Below are 26,183 nucleotides of genomic sequence, written 5' to 3'. Positions count from 1 at the left end.
AAAAAATTTGCTGGACGTGGTTGTGGGCGCCTTTAGTCCCAGCTACTCGGGAGGCTGAGGCAGGAGAATTGCTTGAACCCAGGAGATGGAGTTTGCAGTGAGCCAAGAACATGCCACTGTACTCCAGCCTGGGCAACAGAGTGAGACTCTGTCTCTAAAAAAGAAATAAAAAGCATCTATAGTATATTTTTGTTAAAATTGATTCCAGTAGGATGGACGAGGTCCCCAAATGCTGTTGGGACCTCCACTCCAACCTGTGTCCAGGCTCTTGACATTGTTGTGAGAATGAATTCAAGGATAAATCAGAAAATAGTATGGAGATTTATTGCAAAGGAAAAAGCACACATTCAAGAAAATGGAGTATAGGCATATTCCTGCGCATACAAGGGGATTTGTGGCTGCTACCTTTGTGGGTTTCTTTAACCAAGGGGTAGAATATTTATGAAAATTCCTGGCAAAAGGTGAAGATTTCTCAGAACTCTGTTGCCACCTATTTTTACACCAAATATGGGTGTTCTCTGAACTGCCCTGGTGCTGGTGGGTCTGTGATTTAGTATGTTAACGAGCATACAATGAGGTCCTAGTTGAAACCTAGGTCAAATCTAGCACCATGCTGCGTCCAGTTAGTCTTAGCCAGCTTAGTCCATACCCTGTTTTTTAGGGTCTTATCAACCCATAGCCTTTAGTCATGTGAAACTGCTGCCTGGAATTTTTATTCTCCCATGTCCATCCTGTATTATTCCTGTCTGACAATGATTATATTCACATAGAAAAAAGCATAAAGGATATGCATAAAATATAAAGAGATTATTTCTGACTTTAGTTAGCAATTTAAATTTTTTTTCTTTTTCTTCCTTCCTTCCTTTTTTGTTTTTCTTGGGACAGTCTTGCTCTGTTGCTCAGGCTAGAGTGCAGGGGTGTGATCTTGCATACTACAGCCTTGACTTCCTGTGCTCAACCGATCCTCTCACCTCAGCCTCCCAAGTAGCTTGGACCACAAGTGTATGCCACCACATCTGCCTAATTTTTAAAACTAATTAATTAATTTGAGACAGAGTCTACCTCTGTCACCCAGGCTGGAGTGCAATGGCATGATCTCGGCTCACTGCAATCTCTGCCTCCTGGGTTCAAGCAATTCTCCTGCATCAGCCTCCTCAGTAGCTTGGCTTACAGGCGCGTGCCACAATGCCTGGCTAATTTTTGTATTTTTAGTAGAGATAGAGTTTCACCATGTTGCCCAGGCCGGTCTCAAACTCCTGACCTCAAGCGATCTGCCTGCCTCAGTCTACCAAAGTGCTGGGATTACAGGCATAAGCCAACACGCCCATCCTATTTATTTTTATAGAGGCAAGAGTCTCACTATTTTGCCCAAGCTGGTTTTGAACTCCTGGCCTCAAGTGAACCTCCTGCCGCGGCTTCCCAAAGTACTGGGATTACAGGTGTGAGCTGCTGCACCTGCATATTTAGCAATTTTTATTTCACTATGATTTTTTCCCCCTAAAAATGAATGTGTATTGCTCCTTTGTCACAGTAATAATGAAACAAGATATTAATGTGGGAAGTTATAAGAAGCTCACCCAGTTCTGTTTAGAGAATCACTGATGGGCTGTTTTTAGATAAAATTCATTCTGCTTTTTAAAAAACAATGAAATGTTATTATTAAAAACCAGACATCTGCCAGAATCTGAGTGCTGAAAAAAAAATGTAAAAACCATACAGTACTCATACTTGACATCTTAAACCATCATATTATCTTTTCTTAAGAAAAGCCATTGACTACTTGTTTGATATTTTTATTAATCATAGATTCAGAAAATTTTGCGTGTTATTATGTGTAGAGTATAGGCACTAAGGGAAGGAGAGGAAATGAGAACTCTGTCCTCAGGATTAACACATGAAGATAATAATAGTGTTTACTGTTGACCAAATGCTTGCTATGAGCCAGGCACCATGCATCTAATCTACACAGAAATATGATGTGTGGATGATTATTTCTGTGTTGAGATACTGGGTCTGATTAAGCAACTTGCCTAAGATCATATGGCCCAGCTATATGGTAGGGCCAGCTTTGAATCCAGCTTATCTTATTTTTGGAGTTCATAGTATTTCAGAAGAACCATATGTATTTCTTTTCTTTTTTTTTTTTTTAACTTTGGTCAATGAGTCTGCTTCTAGGAAAGAACCACATGTATTAAAAGAAATACTTTTCACACATATTTTATTTGCTTGTCAAATACTGTGTATGTTAGTAGGATATTAGAATCTCTGTATTTCCTAACATATTGCATAAGAACATAATAGCTTCAGCTTTTTCCAGTTTGGTCCTAGAAGAGTTACTCAACACAAGAGACCAGGGTTCTGTTACTTATCATGTCACTCGCTTTCTAAGTGACTTTGACGGCATCATCTTACCTTTCTGAGGCTAAATTAACTAGTCACTAAAAAGAGGGGGGAATGGATGAGGTCAGATCCATCATATTAAAATTACATAATATTATGGTCAATATGAGACATTTAGGAATATTTAGAGACTTAAGTGTTTAGGTTCGTTTTATGAGAATACTGTAGGCAAGGTAGATTTTTCATTCATCAGACACTTACTTACTGTTTATCTTGCTCCTGGCAGAGTAAGTGGTGGTCTCAGGGGTGCATTGATGCAAGGGTAATCCCTGTCCCTCAAGGAGCCAGTTTAGAGTCTAAGATAAACAGAACGTGATAATCCAAGGACAAGGTGATTTGGAAGTACAAAGGAGTCACGCCCAGCTAGACTGAGGTCTTGGTGGGAGAAGTTAGCGAGTACTATGCCCAGCCTTGAAAGGTGGGGAGATTCTGACTGGAATCTTTGGTTGAGTTTCTCAGTGCCGGCTTTGAGGATTCTGCCCCCATGCACCTGTGTTCAAGTACATATTCCCAGAAGGGGAAATAAGCCTCTCACTGCTCTCCTCATCATAACTTTCCATGTAGTTGTCTGTCCTTCCTAGAAACTTAGAAATTCCAATTCAGGTTTTTTGTATTAGAAACCAGATACTGTATCTGCTGCTGTGTAAACTTTTTTCTCCTGGAAAATTCCTAGATGTCCTCTTCAAGAGCCAACTCAGATGTCACCTCCTTTTAACATTTTCTTGCCTCACCTGACAGTGGCCTCCTCCTCTGTACTTCCACAATTGTCTCTTTAGAGCACAAATTGTCTCTTTCTGTGTCTCTCTCCACTGCTTCGCTGTGTGCATAGTGCCTGGCATAGTGTTCAGTAGGTATTGAGTGGGGGGTGGGGTGGGAGAATTTAAACAATTTTAATGATAACAAATATAATAATGACAACAAGCATATATGGAGAATTTACTATGTGCCAGGCACAATTCTGAGTGCTTTGCATGCATTGATTAATTCTCAAAACAGCCTTGTGAGGAGAGATAATAACCTCCCAGTTAGGTCAGGAGACTGAGGCACAGGGAGGCTAAACAACTTGCCTTATGTCATACAGCCAAGAAGCAGGGAGTCTGCATTTGGACCTAGGCACTCTGGCTCTAGATAGCATTTTGTTTGTTTGTTTGTTTGTTTGTTTGTTTGAGATGGATACTCTCCCTGTTGCCCAGGCTGGAGTGCAGTGGTGCAATCTCGGCTTGCTGCAGCCTCCACCTCCCAGGTTGAAGCCATTCTCCTGCCTCAGCCTTCCCAGTAGCTGGGACTACAGGTGTGCGCCATCACGCCCCCGGCTATTTTTTTTTTGTATTTTTGGTAGAGATGGAGTTTTACCATGTTGGGCCAGGCTGGTCTCTTAACTCCTGGCCTCAGGCGATCTGCCCGCCTCAACCTTCCAAAGTATTCAGATAGAGTTCTTAATCTCTATATGTGAAGGGCTCCCAAAGGTCTTCCACTTGTTATTGTGAGGTTAATTCTCAGCCAGGTTTTAAGTGGCTCCATGTTTTCCCGAAGGGGTTGGCCACAAAGCTGGTGATCATTCCTTTTGCCCTGAGGTTTTCATAAAATCTTTTTGCAAGTGGAATATTTGTAGCTGTAGCCATTTGAGAGACAATGAGGTGCTTAGGGACAGAGTGCGCTATTCTCCCGATGACACAATGCTTTATGTGCTGCAATCTTAAAGGGTGCAGGCTCTGTTTCCTCAGGCCCGAATGATTGAAGGACATGGGCGAGAGTTAGCAAATTGCAGTTTAATCTTGGGCAGTTCGAGGTAATTTGTACAGAACAGTGTTTAGACTTGGCTGGGAGAAAGGATGTTGCATACAGAAAAAGCAGGAAAATATTAAAATGTATTTTATGTGCAAAACAAAGGATCTTTCTGTGAAATTAGTAATGTCCAGGTGATTATTTTCAAAGAAGGATTGTTTCCAAAGTGAGACTTAAGCCAGAATCGACTGGAGTACTTTTCTTCTGTTTCACTACTGTCTCCCCACATTGTGTCCCTAAGGTCAGCCAGTGATTCCTTCTCAGTGTCTTGTCAGATTTGACACTTCTCAGATTCACCAGTCACATTCTTGTTTCAGGACCATATCACAGCCCATTTATGTTACAGGGACACCTTTCAGGCTGGTCTCTCTGCTGCATGTCCCCTCTCTTTCGGTTTGTCCTGTGCATTGGTGGCCAGATTAAATACTCCCACTGCCCTTCCCAGGTAGCAAAACTAAACTCCTCCACTTGACAATCAGAGCCCTTTCCATCAGACACTTTCCAACTTTAATTCTTATTGCTGAGTTCAATTCAGCCATTAAGTACCCATTACTGTCTGGGTGTGGTGGCTCACACCTGTAATCCCAGCACTACAGGAGGCCAAGGCAGGCGGATCACCTGAGGTCAGGAGTTTGAGACCAGCCTGGCCAACATGGCGAAACCCTGTCTCTACCAAAAATATAAAAACTAGCCGGGAGTGGTAGTGCATGCTTGTAATCCCAGCTACTTGGGAGGCTGAGGCAGGAGAATCATTTGAACCTGGAAGGCAGGGTTTGCAGTGAGCCAAGATTGTGCCACTGCACTCCAGCCTAGGCAACAGAGTGAGATTCTCAAAAAAAAAAAAAAAAAAGTACTCATTACCTACCCACTTCTCATTTAAGCCTTGTAATAAGTCAGAGATTTTTTATTCTTGTTTGCTAGATGAGGAAACTCAGAAACAGAAGAAAACCCCACAGAGGAACTGGCTTGTGGGTGCAAAATAATTATTTGTGGAATGAATGAATAAAAGCAAGCCATTGAGCAAATTTACATAGTACTTAAATCTGGGTCAGTCTGATTCCAGATCTGTTATCCTGAGTCCCAGCATGGCCTCACCTTGCTTATTACCTCACGGTTTTATTCTGTGACCACAAGTGATTTCTAATTTTTTCACACATCACACTTCTGGCCCATTTCCTCATTTTCTTTAGAAAACAGGGCAAAACCCATTCTCTTTAGCACTTTGATACTTGAACCACCTTTTATCTGTTCATTCCCTCTGCACTTGTACATCATTTACATTATCCCTTTTTTTTTTTTTTTTTTTTTTTTGAGACAGTCTCACTCTGTCACCCAGGCTGGAGTGCAGTTGTGTGATTTCAGCTCACTGCAACCTCTGCCTCCTGGGTTCAAGTGATTCTTCTGCCTCAGCCTCCTGAGTAGCTAGGATTACAGGTGTGTGCCATTATATCCGGCTGATTTTTGTATTTTTAGTAGAGACAGGGTTTCACCATGTTGGCCAGGCTGGTCTCAAACTCCTGGCCTAAAGTGATCCACCCACTACGGCTTCCCAAAGTGCCAGGATTATAGGTGTGAGCCATCATGCCTGGCTAGTTTACAATATACTTAATTAGATATTGACTTGAGACATTTCTAATCAGATCATGTGCATGTATGTATGTCTTCTTAGCTAGACACATGAGATTTTGGGGTTAAGGTGTGGGTTTGGTGGATTAAGGGTAAGACAGGGTTGAGTCCCAGCTTTGCCACTTATCTGTGTGGTCATGAGTAAGAAGTTAGCTTCTCTTGGACCCATTGTCCTCTCCCTCCAGCCTTCTGATGGGAATGGTGCAAATCACTTGAAGGATCGTATGTGAAAAAATGCTACTATAGTCATTGGCACATAGCAGATGCAAGACATGTTTGTTGATTCATTTTTTCAGTCAATTCATGCTTTTTTAGTTGTGGATGGTCTGGTAGTAAATACGCTGGATACACCTGCCCTGTGTTCAGTATTTGGTTTAGAATTTTCTCAATTATGGTGATCATTCTGGCACTCTTAGATTGACTTTTCCTGTTCACATATTAGAGAATATGCAGTTATCTGGCAATTGCTACAGTTACAGAGTTGTTAGGTATGGGGAAATTTTGAATTATCTGTTTAATTTGCCTTTATTGTATCTTGATATATATGCGTTAACGTTTTTCCTATGTATTTTCAAACCAGTAGTTCCTAGTGTTTTTAAAGTGTTTGGATTCATTTTTTTATTTCAGTTTTATTTCGTTCTCTTCTGTATATTAATATGTCCCTTTCAGGATAACTTTCATCTGTTCTAGGCATGACACCTGCTATTAAGTGTTTTATGCCTTTGGCTTGGTCCACAGTTCTACTCATCTTAGAACCAGCCTCCTTTTTTCTGTTGTTCAGCAGCAGTTCCCCAGGGTTCACTCTGGTACAGATCAGCGTGGGAGGAAGACTTGGGAATAGGGAATGTGGTCTCTGCCCTGGATCCGCGTGTCCTTTAGGGGAAGGCACTTCAAAGCGGCAGCTGTTCCCATTGCACCAGCCGCAGCTGATACCGGGAGTTCATACATGTCCCAGGCTGAACTGAGTGGTTCTAGTTGAGCCATATATGAGTAGATACAGCCATGCCTCTTAACAATTTCTATTTAGTTTAATTTAATGAAAACTTAAACCCCTTCTTTCTGGGTCCTGTATATACAGACACGAATTAACTGCCATGCCTCCTTTGAAGTAACTTGCAGACTAGTAGGTATACAAACCACAATAAAGAAGCATTAAGAAAATTCTGTATTAAAGACTTAAAAATCAGAATTTCATGATTCTCTCTCCCTTTGAGCCATAGTTGCAAAATCATCTTTACATCAGTTAGCATGATTTATAGTGTAGATGTAGCTTTGCATTCTGCTTTTTTGACCTGCTTTTGTGTTGAGTTTTTCTTGTTTGTATAGAATGCAAATACTGTTTAGATTTCATTCCTTTGGGCAGATATTTCAGTTCACAAGTCTCTTTCTTAGGGCTGCTTCATGAACAGTCTTGTGGCAAAGGCAAAGATAGGGGGCATTTTAGCAAGTAGTAGAGCAGTGATCTCTATTGGTGAAGGTGCAATGATAGAAGCCAGATCAGCCTGAACATAGGGTGGAAGGCATTTTTCTTGACTTTTTAATTGAGCAGCAGCTGGGGAGCTAAGAAAGAAAAAGGTGGTTTGGGAAATGGAGGAACTCACTGGTAGTTCATATCTAGGAGTTTTAATTTAATTTGTAGTATTGAGGAATGTGTCTAATCTTCTGAAAAGGGGGCTTGTGCCACAAACGATGTCTGTGGTCTGTTCTAAGTTCTGACTATTGGTGTAAATAGACATTTAAGAGCATCTGGTAAATCAGAGGGTAGGATTGGCAGGACTTGAGGACTACCTAGCCTTCAGGGGAACAGTAGGCTTCACAGTAGGAAGGCTGAAATTGCTAGAGAATAGTGTGCCATCGAATAAGTGGAAAAAGAGTAAGGATTAGTGCCCACAGAGTGAGTCCATCATGAGACTGGTTAGCTCTCTTTGTTGACTAACTGGAGATGACTCTGCCTTCCAGTAGATTGAGATGGAGAAAAGCAGAGGACTAGCCATCGAAAGATGTGGGTTCCTGTCCCAGCTTCTGTTCTTTCCTTGCTGTCATTCCTTCCAGTGAACTTTGAGAGTCTTCATTTCCTCACCTGAAAGAACTGGGGAAAGTAACACCTGCTTGACGAAGTTACCTTGAGGGTTAAATAGAAAATCCCCCTGAAAGTAGTTTAAAGCCTACCTACTGTCATTCTACTGAGTTGTTATAGCAAGCATTATGTTTTGAGACTTTGACTTTCCGTCTTCCCTGTAACCCTTTATCAAGCATTGTCAGGATCATATTCCAAGGAGAAATTTAATCCTTACCCAACTTCATCAGTACTCAGTTTGCCCAGAGAAAATGGGTTTGTTAAACTGTGTAAAATTTTTGCTAGTTAGAGGGGAAATAAAACTATAATTGTTCCCGTGGAATTTTTTTCTTCCCCAAAACCTTGTGAAAAATGTATTCATATGTTTTGTAAGACTCCCCCACAAGTCTGATTTGATGACAAGAATTGCTGTTATTGCTAAATTTATTACATGTTCACCTCTTTTCCCTGAGTGACTCATTATCGAGTCCTAGAAATGCAACTGTGTTTTTGTTTAGGAGGAGGTTGTGGTAAGGGAGAACTTAGAGATGACTTTTAAGTAAGAGAACTTTGTATTATATTTATCTGTCTGGAGGCAATAAATCTGTTTCAGCAGATTAAATACAGACTTCTTTATAAAGCCCTGTTTTCTCAAACCTCTTATCAGCAGCACTTGGCAGTAATCACACCTACAGAAACTTGTAATTTTCCTCAAGGAGGTGACACTGACAGAATTAAAAATGAAGGAGCCCCCCTGAAAAGCAAGTTCATTACAAATTAACAGTGGTCTTAGCAAAGCAGTGGGCTAAGGCGTGTCAAATAGCGATATGGATAAAGAAACCCAGCATTTTAAACTGTCAGAGCTGGGAGCAGGGCTAGCCTGAGAACAAATTAATCACATATTGTCAAGGCAAAGTTGCATCAAATTAACACATCGGATTCCAGCATATTAATGTCAGAATGCTTTCACCTGATTATTACTGCAAACCATTGCCACTCTTTGAATGCAAAGATATAATTAAATTGCTAAATAGAAAGTGCATATAATATCTCCACATGCATTTAGGATGCATGAGCTGAAAAGTGCACATCCTAGGAAGTGACAGATTCTATTTGTAGGGGGGAAAACTTTACTTTTTTTCCCCTTTTATTTACTTGGGAGTACTAGAGTATGAAATTAGAAAAGTTAGTTATGTTATTCATATTCTATATGAGTTAGATGAAATACAGGTTTAATTTAACTGATTTGCTACACTGACTATGGGTACATAATTACCTCTGCATTTTTCTGGAAGAGAAATGGGACAATGTTGCAAAATGGTACTTTACATCAAAATTGCCCAGTACACATAGTCCTGGTGGTGGATTCATCAGATGGTGCTTAGGAGAAACTAGACTGGCCATTCTGACAACTGTCTTTTATATACGGATTACTTTCTGTCTCAGCTTAATCTAGTATGTTTTCTATAATATTTAAAATGAGAATTCAGGCAGAAGCCCAGCTGTGGTTGACCTTTTGGCTCCAGGAGGCAGCCCAGCAGGAAGAACTTGGTTTTTACTAGTCCCTGTTTGTCCCAGGTGATGCTTGGGGCAGGCCTTCTGGCTTGCTGTCTTTGTTATCCACAATCAGTCTTCTGTCCCTGTTACTCACACTTAGATTTGGCTACTCTCCCTCTGTCCTCTACCAACCTCTGTTGGCCCTGTGCATTGAAATCTTCCTTAAATCTCACTGCTGTCATGAAGTCTTCAGCAACTCACACTTCATAGATTTCTCTTTTCAGCTTTGGGATTGAGCAGTCTTGCATTTACAAGGACTCACTTAGCAGTAGCTAAAGGGCTTGTAAATTCAGAAAAGGGAAGTAGTGATTACTAGAAATCACCATGGGTTTCCTCAGAACCAAGCAGGGCAGAACAAGCCCATTTCTTTCTTGGATAGGGTTATTAGCTAGATAGAGTACTCTGGTTAAAATTCTTTGTTCTGAATTTCAGTAAAGCATCTATTTTTGTGGTTTTCTTGCATGCAAGCTGGAGATACTTTAGCCAGTTACATCGTGGTCCGGTGGACTTGCACCTGGCTGAGAGACTAGGCACAGGGTGGTGATTAATGGATTTATGTCAAACTGGACAGCTATCTGTTGTGGCAAGCTGTAGGTCTCTGTGTGTTCATTGCTGTCAGGGACCTGAATGAGAACATTGATGATAGGCTGACGACACTTGTGGAAAGCAGAAAGCTGGGAAGAATAGCAGGTATGTGCAGAGACAAAGTCAGGGACTGAAGTGGTCTTGACACACCAAAATGATACTTGTGCTTAGGTCGTAAGACGCAGTCATTTATGTATGGGGATGGCAGTGGAAAAGGGGAAGAGGAAGATGAGGTTTAACCAATTAACACATAAAAGAGAAGGTTAGGGTCACGGTTGATTGTAACCTTAGTATGAGTCAGCAGAGCCAGGTAGTTGGAAGAAAAACTCATTCATTGATTTCTCAAATACTACTTGAGTGCCTGTATGTGCCAGGGACTTGGCTAATGCTGAGAATACAATGGTGAATGAGATAGTTCCTAATCTAATGGTATGTATAATCTTGTAGGGAGGTGAGACAATTACAATATAGCATAATAAATGCTATGAGAGGAAAAGTTTAGTATGGTAAGTTTCTTAGAGGAGGGACACCTGGCCTGGGCTTCGCATGGGAGAATATCAGGAAAGACTCTTAGAAGACCCCTAAACGAAGCCTTCAAGGATGGGAGGAGGTTAGGCAAGAGGCTTCGAGGCAGGTGAAGTGCTGGTGTAAACATCTGAGGTGAGAGATGCTGGTAAATTGTGGGGAATGAAAGTAGTAGGGTGTGTCTGGAACGTAGAGGATGAGGGCAGAAGAGGTGAGAGACGAGGCTTGATCAAGAAGAGTTTTGATTTGCTCCTGCTAATTGTATTTGGAGCAGGCAACTGACATCCTTAGGTCTGAATAAATCACCATGGCTTTGGTTAGCAAAAGTGGGGAATTTAGTGTGGTGAGGTATAGTGAGTTCCTGTGCAACAGACATTTACAACTGTAAGTGTCTGTTCAGACAAGTGCCACTAGGAGGTGGTAGAGACTGGGAACCAGGTGGGGCACATGAGTTGGGGGTTTACAGAATCCATCCAGAGAAGATCTGAACATTGCCTGGAAATAGAGGGGTTCTTGGGTAGAGGAGGCTCTGCGTGGCTCTGCCAGGCTGGACACAACAAAGGCAGTCATCTTCATTTTATGTTGCTATAACAGAATGCTGGAGACAGAGTAGTTTATAAAGAAAAAAGGTTTTTATGGTTCACGATTCTGATGGCTGGAAAGTTCAGGATTGGGCATCTGTATCTGGTGAGGGGCTCAGACTGCTTATACTCTTTAAGGAAGGCAGAAGGGGAGCTGGGGAATGCATAGATCACATGGTGAGAGAGGAAGAGAGGAAGAAGGACACGGGAAGGTGCCAAGCTTTTTTTTTTTTTTTTTTTTTTTTTTTGGAGACAGAGTCTTGCTGTATCACCCACGCTGGAGTGCAGTGGTGCGATCACAGCTCACTACAGCCTCAGACTCTTGGGCTCAAGCAGTCCTTCTGCCTCAACCTCTCGAGTAGCTGGGACCACAGGTGCATGCCACCTTGCCCAACTAATTTTTAAAATTGTTATGTAGAGGTGTTCCAACATAGGGACACCTGTGTTGTCCAGGCTGGTCTCAAACTCCTGAGTTCAAGTGATTAACCCAGGCTCTTTTTTAACAACCAACTGTCTCTGGAACTGATAGAGTGAGAACTCACTCACTTCTCAGGGAGGGCATTAATCTATTCATGAGGGATCTGCCTCCGTAATCTAAACACCTCCCATTAGACCCCATTTCCAACATTTGGAATGAAATTTCAACGTAAGGTTTGAAGAGGACAAACATCCAAACCATAGCAGAAGTGTTAATCATCTTTCCATGATTAAGGGATTAGTATTGGCTGTTTGTGTCCTAACTCCCTAGACTTGCAGTGACATACCAGGGCTGCTGCACTGCTTTGGACAAAAGATTTCCTCTTAGCTTATAGTAGCCTCATCTGTAAAATAATAAACCATAAAATATTTGAGGGCCAGAGATAGTGTTTTACAAAGCACCTGACATGGACTTGTGCTGAGTAGAAATCTAGCCAGTTATTGTAGAATCAAATTCTTGGAGGCTGGGCATGGTGGCTGATGCTTGTAATCCTAGCAGTTTGTGGGGAGGCTGAGACTGGGGAATCACTTGAGCCCAGGATTTCAAGACCAACTTGAGCAACATTGGGAAGCCCTGTATCTGTGCATGCGCGCACGCGCACACACACAGACAGACACACACACACACACACACACACACACGCGCGCGCGCACGCGCGCTCCAGGTGTGGTGGTGCGCGCCTGTGGTCTCAGCTACTTGGGAGTCTGAGGCAGGAGGATTGCTTGAGCCGGAGAGGTCGAGACTGCTTTGAACTGTGATTATGCCACTGCACTCCAGCCTGGGTGACAGAGTGAGAGTTCCTGGACCCTTGAGTGTCTCAGAGATTACTATAGTTAGGTGTCACTGGTTCCTGGCTTTGACTGTTATGTTTCTACTTTGTAGGGGTTCTAAGGCCTTAGTTGACCCCAGGCTCAGTGTCCCCTGCCTCTCAGTGCACTTCCATCCTACTTCCCCACGTAGACAGTTTGTGAGCTCAAACGTGCAAACTAATTTTGATATTCATGTCATTTGAATATGTTTATGAATTGTATGTTTGCAAAAGCCACATTTATTGTACTCCAAAGACTTCTAAAAGTGATTTCTATTATACATGGCCTTGTCTGCTTCAACTAACATAGGTGTTTGGGAGTGAACCATGCCTGCGTTTCTGTATCTTCTTTTCTTTCTTTTTTTTTCAGTTAAAAATAATTGTCAAAAAAACACATAAAATTTATCATTTTAACCAATGTTAAGTGTGCAATACAGTAGTACACTGCTGTCAGTAGACCTCTCAGACTTTTCAGTCTTGCAAAACTGAAGCTTTATATCCATTGAACAACTTCCCTTTTCCTCTTGTCCTTAGTCGTGGCAGCCACTTTTCTACTTTTGTTTCCAAAAGTTTGACTGCTTTAGATCCTTCATAAGATATGTAGTAGTAATATTGGAATCATGCAGTATTTGTCTTCTTCTGACTGGCTTATTTCACTTAGGATAATGTCCTCCATGTAGTAGCATAGGACAGGATTTCCTTGTTTTTAAAAGCTGAATGATGTTCCAGTGTATGTATACACCATAGTCTCTCTTTTTTTTTTTCTTTTTTTGAGATGGAGTTTTGCTCTTGTTGCCCAGACTGGAGTGCGATGGTATGATCTCGGCTCACCGCAACCCCCACCTCTGAGGTTCAGGTGATTCTCCTGCCTCAGCCTCCTGAGTAGTTGGGATTACAGACCCAGCTATTTTTGTATTTTTAGTAGAGACGGGGTTTCTCCATGTTGGTCAGGCTGGTCTCGAACTCCTGACCTCAGGCAGTCCGCCTGCTTTGGCCTCCCAAAGTGCTGGGATTACAGGCATGAGCCACCGCTCCCAGATCCATTCATCTTTTGATGGACATTTAGGTTTTCACCTCTTGGCTATTGTGAATAATGCTGTGCTGAACATGGATGTACAAATATCTCTTTGAGATCTTGTTTTCAGTTCTTTTGGATATATACCCAACAGTGGGATTACTAAAATTATATGGTAATGCAATTTATAATTTTTTAAGGAACCTCACATTGCTTTCCATCTTCGTTGCATTATTTTACATTCCTACCAACAGTGCACAGGCATCCACTTTTCCACCTCCTTTTTGACACTTTTTATTTTCTGGTGTGTGTGTATATATATATATGTTTTGACAGTGACCATCCTAACAGGTGTAAGGATGATACCTCATTGTGGTTTCAATTTGTGTTTCTTTAATATTAGTGATGTTGAGCATCTTCTCATATGCTTGTTGTCCATTTGTATGTCTTATTTGGAAAAATGTCTATTCAAGTCCTTTGCCCATTTTAAATTGTTGTTGTTGTTCTTGTTGAGTTGTAGAGTTCATTATATATTCTGGCTAGATATAAAAACCCTGATTAGATGTATCGTTTGCAAATATTTTGTCCTGTTGGATAGGTTGCCTTTGTACTCTGTTGATTGTTTTCTTTGCTGCAAAGGAGTTTTTGCATTTGATATAGTCCCATTTGTCTGTTTTTGCTTTGATTACCCATGCTTTTGGTTTATATTTCAAGAAATTATTGTCACATCCAATGTGATGAAGCTTTCTCCCATGTTTTCTTCTAGGGGTTTTATAGTTTCAGGTCTCACATTAAGTCTTTAATCCATTTTGAGTTAATTTTTGTGTATGGTGTAAGGTCCAACTTCATTCTTTTGTATGTGGCTATCCATACAAAAGAATCCATACAATTCATTTTCCTAGTGCCATTTGTTGAAGAGACATTTTCTTTTCTTAAATGACTTATAATAAGAACACTACTCACAGATGTAAAAATGACGTTTAGAGTGTATCCTTTATATGGCTCTTGATAGTCTGCATAATGAAGGATTTTATTTAAAATGCCTCTTTCCCACCTTGTCACCTGCCCTGTCTTCTTGCCCATTCCATTTTCTGTTGTATATAGTATTCTTCTGCCTGGAATGTCTTCCTCTGTAATGAATTCCTGTTTATCCTTTAAGATTCAGCTCATACATGGCCTCCTCTGAGTCCTACAAGTTCACTACCACAGTACTTATGACGCTCCATTGTAATTATGTATTTATGTATCATTTGCTCTCAGAATGTAAGCTGTGTGTGGACAGGGCAATGTCCACTTGATGTTTCTAACACCAGCAACTACCATAGACCCTAACACTAAGTAGTCACTTTGTAAAATTAAATGAAGAGGCCACCTTTGTCTCAGAGAACTATAAAATGGTGCAAGGCAGGATGCCTCAGTTTGTATGTAACTGAGCTTCTGTCTCCTCATTTCTAAAATTAGGAAGTGAATTAGTTCTCTGAGATCTCTTCTGGCTCCCACAGCCTATAAAAACCGTGGGATTTCTTACCTGAATGCTTTCAGAGCTTTGTTCCTGTATATCCCACAAGACCTACCATAAAGTAGGATAAAATCTTAACTTTTTGGAGGACGAGATGGGTTGGGGTGTACGGAATTTTGCCATTTAGGAGTCAGGTGAAAAGCTGGGTACAGCGGCACACACCTGTAGTCCCAGCTACTTGAGAGTTTGAGGCAGCATATGTGGCCCAGCCTGGGCAACACAGTGAGACACTGTCTCTTTAAAAATGAAAAGAGTCAGGTGAAGTCAAGTGTGCTGGCGGTGCCCTCCTAATGTGTTTCGGTGCCAGTGGTTCTCTGTCTCTGTGCAGCCTGGGTGTTCCCATCCCACTCTCTTCTGGCTTCACTATTCCCATCTCTAAAACTGGAAAGATTAGAGAGGGTCTTCACTTTTGTGGTTCACTGTATGTATGTTTAAGGGGGAAATCAATGTATTTTGAAAAAAATATTTTAATGTTGGGAAATGAAAAATTAATTTTTACATAATAACTTAAAAGTAAAGCCTTAAAAAACTAGCTATTGGAAATGTACTCAAGATAGAAGGCTTTTTTTTTTTTTTTAGATGGAGTTTTGTTCTTGTTGCCCAGGCTGGAGTGCAATGGTGCAATCTTGGCTCACCCCAACCTCCACCTCCCGGGTTCAAGTGATTCTCCTACCTCAGCCTCCTGAGTCGCTGGGATTACAGGCATGCACTACCATGCCTAGCTAATTTTGTATTTTTAGTAGAGACAGGGTTTCTCCATGTTGGTCAGTCTGGTCTCAAACTCCTGACCTTAGATGATTTGCCCTCCTTGGCCTCCCAAAGTGCTGGGATTACAGGCGTGAGCCACTGTGCCCAGCCTGATAGAAGGCGCTTTAATGGGAGATAAAGGCATTTTAATGGCAGTAGGGTATGTATCATCTTTGGGATAGTGTGAAATTTTTAAAGTTATTGGAAGGGGTCATGGATTAAAGATGATCATAAGACATTGCCTTAGCAGTTTTTGTTGGCTTGTTTGATTTTTTAAATTGAATCCTGACTCTACCACTTACTAGCTGTGTGGTGAAAAAAAGAATAAGAAAACCACTTTTCTCTAAGCCTTATTTTCTCATCTGTAAAAGGGATGGTATCTTCTTTATAAGATTGTACTGATAATTAAATTATATAAATAAACCTGTTGCATAGTGACACATAAATTCTTCTGTATGTGTTTGTAATTATTAGGGATTTTGGATGTGAATATTAATCAAACCTCTCTGATCTGACTTTGGAACCTCGAGAGTTAGATGGAGAAATCAGAAAAATGGAATTAAACACAACTACATTATTATTAGTGAATCTGGTTAGAATCTGCAGCCCTAATCAGGCTTCCTTAATTCCTTCCCCACTGAGTCTGGACTAGCACTCTCCAGTAGAACTTTCTATGATGATGGAAATATTCTGTATCTGCACTGTTCAGTGTGGTAGCTATTAGCCACATGTGACTGTAGAGTACTTGAAATGTGGCCAATGTGGTGATGGAATTGTGTTTTTAATCTTATTTAAATTTAAATAGCCAAATGTGGCTAGTGGTTGTTGGACAGTATAGGCACTCACCCAGGGAAAGATTGGATCTGCATAGGAGACAAACTTACTAGAATTGCTGTCTCATACCCTATCTGTGCCAGTAATGGAGTCAGAGGGAGCTAGACCCCACAGACTTGTTTCCAGAAGGCTGGCCAGGGCCCTGACCCCAACATGCTGAACACACAGAAGCAGTTGCTGAGCAGGCACTTTTGACAGAGCCTGGAACAGGTGAGGCCATGCCAGGTACAAGGAGAAGTGTGGGGACTGTTCTTCCCAGTATTTTTTAAAGTGTAGAAAGACTTTTTTATGACTAAAGCTAGAAAATGTGGGAGAGCAATTCCGTACCTAGTTCCCTTATAGTTCTGTAGAATAGATAGAGTAGTTCCTCTTACACTTACAGAGACTAAAGGTTGTACAAAGCATTTTCTCATTCAGTCCTTAATGATACAGACTTTTTATATTTTGCTTCATACTACACTTTATGACTTGAGTAGTTTTTTCTTATGTACTTTGTTACCGTATAATTGGACAATTCAAATGTAGCCTATTTTTCACACAGAACAAAGACAAAAACTTAAAAATACAATTAAAACAAAATGTTTTGTAAGACTTTGCTGTGAATCCTGTCCCACCTGTTTTTTGTTTTTTCTTGTTGTTGTTTGTTTGTTTTTGAGATGGTGTCTCACTCTGTCACCTAGGCTGGAGTGCAGTGGTGTGATCTCAACTCACTGCGACCTCTGTCTCCTGGGTTCAAGTGATTCTCGTGCCTCAGCTTCCCAGGTAACAGGGATTCCAGACACACACCACCATGCCAGGCTAATTTTCGTTTTTTTAGTAGAGATGGGGTTTCACTGTGTGGGTCAGGCTGGTCTTGAACTCCTGACCCCAAGTGATCCACCTGACTTGGCCTCCCAAAGTGCTGGGTTTACAGGCATGAGCTGCTGTGCCAGGCAGTCCTGCCTCAGTTTTATTGAACACGGCTTTTGCTAAGCTTCTAAAAAGCCAGCTGCTGCTTTGCAGGATTGATTTTTTTTCCTCTCTTCATATTCTTTTCATCAGGCTTAAATATCAAAGCAAGCCCTAGATGGTATAGCTTTCTTTTAGAAAGGGGAAAGTTTGATATTTCTTTTGAGACTTTCCCAAAATAGTATCTTGCTTATGGGTCAGCAACATGTACAATAATTGTGTAGTTTCATGATGTGGAATATTCTGTTGTCCACGAGTAACTGAGTAAATTAGAAATGACAGTATTTTGGAATGTAAATCCCCTTTCTTGCTTTTTAATTTTTAGTTGACATGTAATAATTGTACATATTGGTCCGGGCACGGTGGCTTATGCCTGTAATCCCAGCACTTTGGAGAGTTGAGCGGGGGAGATCATGAGGTCAAGAGGCCAACGTGGTGAGACCCCATCTTTACTAAAAGTAGAAAAATTAGCTGGGCATGGTGGCACACGTTTGTAATCCTAGATACTGAGGAGGCTGAGGTAGGAGAATTGCTTGAACCCAGGAGGTAGAGATTGTAGTGAGCTGAGATCGTGCCACTGCACTCCAGCCTGGGTGACAGAGTGAGACTCTGTCTCAGGAAAAATGAATGAATGAATGAATGTACATATTTATGGGGGTGGAGAGTGATATTTTGATACAGGTATGCAATGTGTAATGATCAAATCAGAGAAATTAATATATCACCTCAAACATTTATCATTTCTTTGTGTTCTGAACATTTGAAATTCTTTCTTCCATATTTTTGAAAAAATGGAATAAATTATAATTAACCGTTTATCCTACAGTGCTGTGGAACACCAGAGCTCATTCCTCCTATCTAGCTATAATTTTGTACCCATGAACCAGCCTCTCCCCACCTACCCTTCCCCATACTCCTCCCAGCCTCCAGTATCCACAATTCTACTCTCCACTTCCATGAGCTCATTTTTTTTTTAGCTCCCACATATGAGTGAGAACATGTGATATTTATCTTTCTGTGTCTGACTTCTTTCTCTTAACATAATGTTCTCCAGACTCATCCATCCATGCTGCTACTAATGATGACAGGATTCCATTCTTTTATATGACTGAATAGTATTCCATTGTATATGTATACCACATTACCTTGTCTGTTCATCTGCTGATGATTCCACTTCTTACTCTCCTTCTTTTAAAAATAAACAGTGGTTACAATCCTAAACTTTTCAGTTGATACCTGATGTACAGGTATCAAATATGTTAAAATTATTAAATAGTTACCTTAACCCATGTATAGTTATGGGGTATGAGAAGTTGTTTTAATGACTATGTAATTTGTAGAGTGAGGATATAGCACATCTAAAGCAGCCTTCAGTTAACTAGAGGCTGTTTAATCTAAACATATACATTTCAGTTAACGCACCTTTGCTAACTTCTTATCTGACTTTATTGTTATTTTATTTGGTTCAGTTGATTGAAACATCCTTGAAAAGAGCTATTGCCTTGAAATAGTAAAGCATTGATAAAGCATTTACTATGTGTTTGGCATTGTGCCAAGTATTTTATATACATTATCTCATTTAATCCTCATATGAACTTCTAAGATAGGTACTATTGCTGTTTACACTGGTTTACAAATGTGGAAAATTCTCTGCACCTGTTTTGTCTCTTTTAGACGAAGGTTAATAATATTACCGACTTCATTGTGTTAATGAGACTTAAATTAGATAATACATGTCTACCATGAAGTAAGCACTCAATAAATGATAGCACTTTTGTGTTTTGTTTTTGTTTTTTTGAGAGAGAGTCTTGCTCTGGCGCCCAGTCTGGAGTGCACTGGCGTGATCACAGCTCACTGCACTCTCTACCTCCCAGGCTCAGGTGATCCTCCTTCCCTAGTCTCTGGGGTAGCTGGGACTACAGGCACATGCCACCACACCTGGCTAATTTTTGTAGTTTTGGTAGAGACCCGGCCTTGCCATGTTGCTCAGGTTGGTCCCAAACTCCGAAGCTCAACAGTCTGCCCACTTAGGCCTCCCAAAGTACTGGCATTAAAGGCATCAGACACCACACCTGGCCTGATAACATTGTTGTTATTCTTGTTTTATTATTTGATTTCATGTTTTAAATAGGTGATACATTTTTATGGTACAAAAATGTAAAAGGGCATTATACAGTGAAACGTCTCACTTCCTCCTGTCCCCCGTTCATGTCATTCCTACCGATACCCACTTTATTAGTTTGTATTGTCTTCTAGCGTCCCTAAGAAAATATACTTACTTTTCTTCCCTTTTATACAACATGTAGCATATTATTAACACTTTTCTGGAGCCTGTTTTTTTCATGTAACATTGTGATTGGAAATCTGTCTCTGTTAATGCCAGAGAATTTCTTGTCCTTTCATACTGCTGCATAGTATTTCATCATTTGGAAATAGTATAATTTATGTAACTAATTCTCTGTTGGTGAAGACTTGAGTTGTTTCTAATCTTTTACTATTACAAACAATGCTGTAGTGAATAATCTTGTACATATGGCATCTTGTACATGTGCAATTATGTGTGTAGGATAAATTCCAAGCGGAGTTGCTGGGTCAAACGTAATATGCATTTGTAATTTTTGTAAGTATTGCCAAATTGTCCTCCTTCGGGATTGTTTCAATTACATTACTACCAGCAATGTTAAGACCTTGCCTTTTTCTCCATTGCCTTGTCACAGAAGTTGTCAAATGTTTGGATTTTTGCCAGTCTAGAATCTGTGTAATATTTTTTTTTTTGAGACAGAGTCTTACTCTGTCACCTAGGCTGGAGTGCAGTGGCGTGATCTTGGCTCACTTCAACTTCTGCTTCCTGGGTTTAAGTGATTCTCCTGCCTCAGCCTCCTGAGTAGTGGAATTGCAGGTGTGCCCCGCCACAACCAGCTAATATTTGTATTTTTAGTAGAGGTGGGGTTTCATCATGTTGGCCAGGCTGGTCTCTAACTCCTGACCTCAGGTGATCCACCCACGTTTGCCTCCCAAAGTGCTGGGATTATAGGCGGGAGCCACTGCTTCCGGCCCAAATCTGTATAATTTTAATTAAATTACATTTCTCTTATTAGTGAGATTGGGCTCCTTTTTATTTGTTTAAGACTCTTGACAGTTATTGTTAACTACTCAGATGTGTTGGATTCTTGAACTTTTTCATATTTTCTAAGAGTTTTAAAAATATATTAGGGCCATTAGCCTAGTTTATTGTGTATCTTGACTTTGTTGATGGAATTTTTAAATTTGACTATGCACTGATTTTTTTATTTTAGCAAAATATGCAAGTTTTGCCTTTATAGCTCCTGGATTTTGAATTAATGTGGAGAAATTTTTCTCAAATGTCTTGCATAGTTTTAAATTTTGTTCCTAGGAATTTGTAGTTGCAATTGTAAATGGGGTCTTATTTTCTGCTGTGTTTGTATATATGAAGGTTGCTGATTTCTCTGTGTTAATTTTGTATTCCTTTATGTTACCAAATTCTCTGTGGTAGTTTTTCATTTGTTCTTTTAGGATTTTCACACATATAAAAGTACTGTTAATTTGCAGAGATATACAGAATAAAATTCAGATTTTTTTCTTTGACAGAGCCTTGCTGTTTTGCCCAGGTTGGAATGAAGTGCACGATCTTGGCTCACTGCAGCCTCCGCCTCCCGGGTTCAAGCAATTCTCCAAAATGCAGATTTTTTTAAACCTCTTCGATTTCCATTCTTACACCTGTAACTTCCTCTTGTCCAGTGTTGTTGCTATTGTTAATGTTATCGCTATCACCACCACAGTACTTGTCACTAAGCTAAACGGTGGCATTGGGGGAATGTTAACTCCCTCTTTAAATGCAAGACATGAATATCTCTAAAATGTGACTAGCCCATGCTTATGGTAAGCAGAAGATACTAGGACCTTTGTTGTTGTTGTTGTTGTTGTTGTTGTTGTTGTTGTTGTTGTTGAGATAGGGGCTTACTCTGTTGCCCAGGATGGGGTGCAGTGACGTGATCATGGTTCACTGTAGCCTTGACCTCCTGGGCTCAAATAATCTTCCCACCTCAGCTTCCTGAGTACCTGGGACAGTAGGCATGCACCACCATGTCCAGCTAATTTTTAAAAATGTTTGTAGAGGTAAGGTTTTACCATGTTGTCCAGGCTGATCTCAAACTTCTGGGCTCAAGGGATCCTCTTATCTTGGTCTCTCAAAGTGCTGATATTACAGACGTGAGTCACTGTGCCCAGCCTAAGACAAATTTTCATGAGTAAAAATAAGGGTTGGGGGTAGATGAAAGTATCTTTGAATTCTTCTAAGTGACCCTTTTCTGCATTGCTAATGAGAACCTATATTAAATAGTTGTTTGTTATTGTTTTATCATTACTGAAAAACATATTTGAGGTGTGTGTTTTGAGTGACTATGGGTCTTTTCTGTCTTTGAAATCACTTGGTATTCTTTTTTCTTTAATTCTGAAAAATAATTAGTACTTGACAATACACTGTAAGATTATATATTTGTGTTTTAGTAGTAATGTTGCATTTTACTAAATACAGACCAACATTTGAATTAGCAGCTGAAATTAGAATTTGAATGAAACTTAGTAGAAGTTTGAGATTTTATTTTCCTACTTTCTTTTCCTTGATTCGTTGTATTCCCATCATGGGTACTGGGTTGTCTCTAACACTCAGCCTGTTGCCTACCCTTTTTTTTTTTTTCCGCAGCTCACTGCAACCTCCCCCTCGCAGGTTCAAGCGACTCTCCTGCCTAAGCCTCCCTAGTAGCTGGGACTACAGGTGCTTGCCACCATACCCAGCTAATTTTTGTGGTTTTAATAGAGACAGGGTTTCACTATGTTGGCCAGGCTGGTGTCGAACTCCTGACTTCAGTTGATCCTCCCTAAGTTCTTAAAGGAAGTTACTGGTTGCTTGGGAGTCATTGATTGCTTTTCCTCTCCACATATGGAAAGGTTATGAAGCTTTTTACTAGTGAATTAGAGAAATGGGTTCACTTGTAAATATTTTTGTTTTAAATTAGAAAAAATTAAATACTGAGTAAGCATAGACGATTTGTGAAATATCTACAAGGTATAATTAGTTGTACAATAGTCACTCATGCAGCTAGCACTGTTTTGGGAGGCATAATATTACTTCTACTTTCGAAGTTCCCTCTGTTCTTCTTGTTCCCTACCACTCACAGACATGTCTTTAATTCCCTTGCTTTTCCTTATAGCTTTATCTTGTATATTTGTATCCCTCAACAATATTTTTTTGAACTTTATGTACATAAAATTATACTTTATGTGTTGTTCTGTAACTTTTTTCTCTCAACATTATGTTCAGAGATTCACCCATATTGGTGGCTGTAGCCATAGTGAGTTCATTTTCATTAGTGGAGAGACTCGGATATATGGGTACTCTGCAGTTTATCCATTCCACTGTGATGAACATTTCAGTGTTTTCCAGTTATTGCTATTACAAATAATACTGTTTATTATAAGTATTTTAAATGTGTAAAAATTACCCCATTGCAGAGACTTACAGACTTTAAAATTTTTTTTATTTTATGATGAGACAGGGTCTCTTTTGCCCAGGCTGGAGTAAGTACAGTGGCCTGATCATGGCTCTCTGTGGCTTAGGCCTCCCAGGCTCAAGTAATCTTGGCACTTCAGTCTCAGGAGTAGCTAGGACGATAGGCACCTGCCACCACGCCTGGCTAATGTAAGAAACATTTTGTTGTGACACATCTGGCTAATGTAAAAAAAAATTTTAGTGACAGGTTCTCCCTTTTTGCCTATGCTGGTCTTGGATTCCAGGGCTTAAGTGATCCTCCTGTCTCATTCTCTCAAGTGCTGAGATTACGGGCATGAGCCATTGTGCCCAGCCTACAAACATTTTGGCCGTGAGTCATATATAAAAGAAACCCATTCTGAATGAGTACATGCATATAAAGTGCACATATAGATAAATGATATATGTAAACTATTTTCATAGAAAAATACTTAACTTTTACTAACTATAAATGTATGCTATTTTTTTAAATTCTAATCAATTCTATTTTATTTAATTTTAAAAGGAAAGATTGGTTGACAGCCCTCAGGACCATGGTTTGAAAAACTTTGTTAGGGAATACATGCAAATGTGGACTTACAGGGTCATGGGATATATGTGTAGCTTCAACTTAGTAGATAATGCCAAATTGTTTTCCAAAGTGGTTATTCCCATTTGTGCCCCTGCCAGCAGTCTATCAGTGTCCTGCTCCCCTAGACTTAATTTTTTCTAGTCTTATGGGTGTGAAAATGTATCTCATTATGATTTTAATTTGCATTTCTCAGAATACAATTGAAATTGATCTTTTTGTGTGTTTATTGGTTATTTATGTTTCTTATTCTATGTGACATACTTGTTCTAATATTTTTTCTATTTTTATCATTTTCTTCCTGATATGAAAAAAAATTTGAATGTATATTGGATACTAACCCTTTTTATGTATTGGGTAGCAGCTGTTGTAGATTCTTCTGGTTTGTGATTTGTCTTCATTCTCTTTTTGGTGCCTTTTAATGAACAGAAATTCTTGTTTTTAATGTATTATCAGTCTTTTTCTTCATTATTTATGCTTTTTGTGTTCTAAGAAATCTTTTCCCTCAAGACTATAAAGTTATTTTCCCAAATTGTATTTAAAGTTTTTATAGTTAAATAATCTATCTGGAACTAATTTTTTGCCTGTATGGTAGTGTGGTAGAGGTCTGATTTCTGTTTTATTTCTGTATGGCTAACCAGTTGTCTTGGCATTATTTATTGAGTTCCACCTTTCTCCATTGATTTGTCATGCTTGCTTGGTCATATATCAAATTTTCCTATGTTTGTGCTACTGTTTCTGGACTCTTATGTTTCAGTTGTTTATTTGGTTTTCCCTGTGTTAATATCACAGGGATCCACTGTTTTAATTACTTTAAACGTAAAACAATTTCTGATATAAATCATGCTCCTTCAACGTTCTTTTCTTTTTTCTTCTGTCTTTCTTTTCTTTCTTTTGAGACAGAGTCCCACTCTGTCGCCCAGGCTGGAGTGCCAGAAGCGTGATCTTGGCTCATCGAAACATCTGCCTCCTGAGTTCAAGTGATTCTTGTGCCTCAGCCTCCCAAGTAGCTGGGATTACAGGCATGCACCACCATACCTGGCTAATTTTTGTATTTTTAGTAGAGACGGGGTTTCATCATGTTGGCCAGGCTGGTCTCAAACTCCTGACCTCAAGTGATCCACCCACCTTGGCCTTCCAAAGTGTTGGGATTATAGGCATGAGTCACTGTGCCAGGCCTCAACTTCCTTTTTGTTATTTGTGAGTGTCTTGTATATTCTTAACCTATTGCCCTGTCACCACACCGACTGATTTTTTTTTTTTTTTTTGTCTTTTTAGTAGAGATGGGGTTTTGTCATATTGGCCAGGCTGGTCTTGAATTCCTGACCTCACGTGATCCACCCACCTCAGCTTCCCAAAGTACTGGGATTACAGGCGTGAGCCACCGCCCCTTCCATATAAATTTTTAAAATCCTTTGTCAAGTTAAAAAAAAATTTCTATTGAGACTTTGATTAGAGTTGGATTAAATTTGTAGATCAGTTTGGGAGAATTGACATCTGTACCATTTTGAACATGGTATATCATTTATTTAAATGACCTATAATATCTTTCATAAAATTTTACCATTTTCTCCATGTTAGATTGATTCACATACACTTATTAAATATTATATTTTTAAATTCTTTCAATATTTTATTTAAATTATAGTGTCTTCTTGTTTGTTGCTGGTATTTAGAAATGCAGTCGATTCTTCAACATTGATTTAATGTCAGTAACCTGAGCAAACTCCTATAACTTCCATTAACTTATATCTATTTTGGTTTTCTGTGGAGTTGGTCATTTGCAAATAATGATAGTTTTATTTCCAATCCTTATACTTTATTTTTCTTGCTTTACAGAGCTGAAAATTTTTAAAGTTCTTTTTATTACTTCACAGTACCATGTTGAAAAGAAATTGTCTTGTTTCTGATATTAAAGGAAATGTTTTCAATATTTCACCATTTAGGATGATAGTTCCTATTTTAGCAGATGGTCTATGTTGGGTTAATAAAAGCTACAATAAATATTATTTTGTAAATCAAAATGTACTGTGTGGAATATACTCAGTACTGTACTAAATGTTGAATATACTGAGTACTTTATTTACCTATACTGCCCTATGATTTTTCTCCTTTATCTCTTAATATGATGATGATGATGATTTCGTTTTTGAGATGGAGTCTCACTCTGTCACCCAGGCTGGAGTGCAATGGTGTGATCTCAGCTCACTGCAACTTCTACTTCCAGGGTTCAAGCAATCCTCCCTGCCTTGGCTTCCCAAGTATTTGGGATTACAGGCGCCCGGCACACACCTGGCTAATTTTTATATTTTTAGTAGAGACAGGGTTACACCATGTTAGTCAGGATGGTCTCTAACTCCTGATCTCGGGTGATATGCCCGCCTTGGCCTCCCAAAGTGCTGGGATTACAAGCGTGAGCCACCATGCTCGGCCTTAATATGATTATTATATTAATATATCTTCTAATATTAAACCAACCTAGAATTTGATGAGAAAAACTCAGCTTTGGTCATCAAATATCCTAATTTCTATATCCTGCTGGGTTGGTTTGCTAATACTTTCTTTATGATCTTTGTTCACAA

At 39.7% G+C, this 26,183-nt stretch overlaps 1 protein-coding gene and 1 long non-coding RNA gene across 13 annotated transcripts in view; both read left to right on the top strand.

The window, feature by feature from the left end:
- Positions 1–26,183, top strand: part of MAPKAP1 (MAPK associated protein 1) — a 267,688-nt gene that overhangs the window by 64,509 nt on the left and 176,996 nt on the right. The gene's annotated exons all lie outside the window — the stretch shown is intronic.
- LOC116535848 lies at positions 14,827–17,868 on the top strand. Its single transcript, XR_004262370.1, has 3 exons — positions 14,827–14,837; positions 16,878–16,879; positions 17,453–17,868. It is a non-coding gene; the product is annotated as an uncharacterized LOC116535848 (long non-coding RNA).

The sequence above is a fragment of the Sapajus apella genome, unplaced genomic scaffold (genome assembly GCF_009761245.1).
Source record: "Sapajus apella isolate SASKATOON/1434 unplaced genomic scaffold, GSC_monkey_1.0 scaffold97, whole genome shotgun sequence".
NCBI lineage: Eukaryota > Metazoa > Chordata > Mammalia > Primates > Cebidae > Sapajus > Sapajus apella.
This window is presented reverse-complemented; position numbering and strand designations above follow the sequence as displayed.